The sequence below is a fragment of the Cricetulus griseus genome (genome assembly GCF_003668045.3).
Source record: "Cricetulus griseus strain 17A/GY chromosome 1 unlocalized genomic scaffold, alternate assembly CriGri-PICRH-1.0 chr1_0, whole genome shotgun sequence".
NCBI classification, from domain to species: domain Eukaryota; kingdom Metazoa; phylum Chordata; class Mammalia; order Rodentia; family Cricetidae; genus Cricetulus; species Cricetulus griseus.
The window spans coordinates 108002535-108005880 of NW_023276806.1; the positions used below are offsets into that span (position 1 = coordinate 108002535).

The following is a 3346-nucleotide window of genomic DNA, read 5'->3' on the forward strand; positions in this document are numbered from 1 at the left end:
CCTTGGACTTCTGGGAGTATACCTTCATCATTATTCAGACGGAGTTATTGAGTGAGTTGGCTAATGGCACTTGAGATAAAGTATTACCAAGAATAAGAGAGAGGAAAATTTAATGTTTCATTCCACCCCTCCAAGACCTGCAAAATAAGCTTGTTGATTGATAAGAGTCCTCTCTCAAGGTGGGAAGAATAATGCCATGTTTCTCAGAAGCTCCGGAATGGGACTGCATTTTCAATGGTTTTGACCGCCACTGGAAGGGATGCAAAAAAGGGCTGGTAAAGCAAGGAGTGTTTGCCTTGATCTGGGTTACTAGCTGTTTCCTGCAGCTAAGATGGCTTCCATTACCCATGTGAGACCCGGCTGACACTGCATCCTTTGTCTGTTCTTTGAAATTCACACTTGGTCCCCATTTTTCTGGGGAAATGCCCTGTTGAGGTGGACAGGCACTAGAGTAATGGCAGGGAGTCTTCCTTGGGTGGCAAGTGGGAGCCTATGGAGCTTGATGCCCTTGGCTTGCAGAAACTTTCTCTTAGGGTGTTCCACTATTGGCCCGTGAAAGGCTTACTCTTCCACCCCCCGAGTGGTCGATCGCTGGAACGAGAAGGAAGCTCTGTTTGATGTATATGACAACATCGGAATCCTGGGGAGTTTCGAAAAGCACCCAAAAGAACTGATCAAGGGCCCAGTATGGCTTCGAGGCTGGAGAGAAAATGAATTACAGCATTGTATCCAAAAGAAGAGAAGGGTTGGAAGCAGAATGTTTGCCGATGACCTGCACAACCTTAACAAACGGATCAGCTATTTCTACAAACTACAGAGAACTAGGGATTCTGGAAGAGACACACTTATCACCCTGGAGAAGGGGAACAGGACCTATCCTTGCAAGGAAAGAGCTCAGTGTGCTCTCTGTAATAAAATGGGCCTTTTGGGAATGTGAAAATAAAAAGATTCTCTACCACTAATCAGGACTAATGAGAAAATTAAAATCTATACGTTTTAGATGAAACCTCATGTTATTGTAGCTGTTGCCTAATTCATCAATCTCTTTCACTAACTTGTATCATCTATTGGTTATTCAAAAGCTGAGCTTTTCAACCAATTCTACTAATTAGCATTTCATGTAGTATAAGGAATTTTAAATGTTGACATCTTCTATTCTTTGTTTCTGGTGTGTGTGTGTGTGTGTGTGTGTGTGTGTGTGTGTGTGTGTGCGCGCATGTGTGTGTGTGCGTGTGTGCGTGTGTGTGTGTGTGTGTGTGTGTGTGTGTGTGTGTGTGTATAATGACAATTTTTGACATCTGGCAGTGATGTACTACTCTAAAAAATGAGGTTAGCACAATATTCTAAGATTAGAAAGTAATTTCCATAGCAAAAGTATGCTTGTTGTTGACTAAGCAACAGCACTACCTGTGGGTAAACAATTTCTAGACTATGACTTGAACACTTGACACTGTATACAAACAAAGGAAATAAATATGGGCAATCTTGCTGGAATCATACTATGTGCTTTTGTACTACTTCTCTACTCTTTGTGCTTCAGAAATAGATTTCAAGTAAATATTTTCCACGTTATTACAAGTTTAGAAAAGCAGAGAGATTTAGGAACCATTGTTAGATACTTCTCATATTGCTGGGAGACAATACCTGGCAGCAGGACCCCCTACTAGTCAGAAAGGAAGGGTCTATTGAGACTCACAGTTCCAGTGTACAGTCCATACTAAAGAAGAAGACATGGCAGTAGGCACACAAGGCAGTTATTTAAATGCAGGAAACAGACTCAGAGAGAGAGGAATACTAGTTTCACCCTTTTTTATGTAATCTGGAACCCTGCCCCATGAAATTGTGCCAGCCACATTCAGTGTGAGTCTTCTCACCCCAGCTAACCTAATCTAGAACATTCCTCAGAGACATGCCCAGGGTCTCATTTCCTAGGTGGCTCTAGAACCTATCAAGTTGACAATCAGTATTATAGAAACTAAGTAAGTCACCCAAACATCATTAGTTATAGGCATGATCATCTAAAAGGGGACTTTCGACAATGAAAAGAAACAACTGCTTCTACTTCCATGGGCTGCTGGATGAAGGCTCTAGGATGGCATATAAGCTAGTCATCAATCTCATTATCAGGGGAGGGCATTTCAGGTAGCCTCTATACTATTGCTTAGATTGTTAATTGGTGTCATCTTTGTAGATCTCTGGACATTTCCTAGTGCTTGATTTCTCTTTAAACCTATAATGGATCCCTCTATTATGGTATCTCTTAACTTGCTCTCCTCTATTCTTCCCCCAACTCAACCTTCCTGCTCCCTCATGTCCTCCTCACCCCACCTCTTCTACCCTGCTCATTCTCCTAGCTCCCTCTTCCCTCCCCCCATGCTCTCATTTGCTCAGGAGATCCTGTCCCTTTCCCCTTCTCCAGGGGACCATGTATGTCTCTCTTAGGGTCCTCCTTTGTTTCCTAGCTTCTCTGGCAGTGTGAATTTTAGGCTGGTAATCCTTTGCTCTATGTCTAAAATCTATATATGAGTGAGTACAAACCATGTTTGTCTTTTTGTGACTGGGTTACCTTGCTCAGCTAAACACTGATATGAACTGAAATCCAGTTGCAGAAAGGGAGAAGCAATGAGCAAAGGGGCCAAGACCAGGCTGGTGAAAACCAAAAAAATAGCTGACCTCAGTAAGGAGGAGATCATCATCCCCAGAGTGATAGCTGGGAAACCAGCATAGGACTGATCCAGACCCCATGAACGTGGGTTCAGTGAGGAGGCCTCAGAAATCCATGGGGCCTCTTGTAGTAGATCAGTACTTATCCCTAGCATAGGAATGGACTTTGGGAGCCCATTCCACATGGGAGCGGGCCTAGGCCCTAACCCAAATGATATGACAGACTCTGAAGAGCCTCCATGGAAGGTCTCACCCTCCCTTGGGAGCATAAAGGGGTTGAGATGGGGGTAACTGGGGCCAGAGGAGGGGGGAGGGAGAGGGAACTGGGATTGACAAGTAAAACAGTCTTGTTTCTAATTTAAATTAAAAATGGGGGAAAAACGAAAAGAAAACAAACAAGTGACCTGAGGATAAGGAGAGTGGGTTTCAGAAGGAGTTGCTCTAGTTTGTGTCATGCTATACAAGGAGGGACCCAATAAGATCCAAACCCAGCAAACTGGCTTTGGATCCAAGAGCCTTAAACACAAATTAGGTTTAGCAGTTATTTCCTTTCTCAAATAACCAGGAAGAAGTGAGGGAATAGGATGTTCAAAAGGCAATTTGTGTGCAAGTAGTCAAATGCAGGTCACACAGCCACATGCAAACAGCTAATTAACCAAGACTAGTGTCTTGCTGGGAGAAT

The 3346-nt window shown here is 43.4% G+C and overlaps 1 pseudogene; it reads left to right on the forward strand.

The window, feature by feature from the left end:
* The first annotated feature begins 454 nt into the window (after nucleotides 1-454).
* On the forward strand, nucleotides 455-937 carry LOC100771903 (annotated as a pseudogene).
* The last annotated feature ends 2409 nt before the right edge of the window (nucleotides 938-3346 follow it).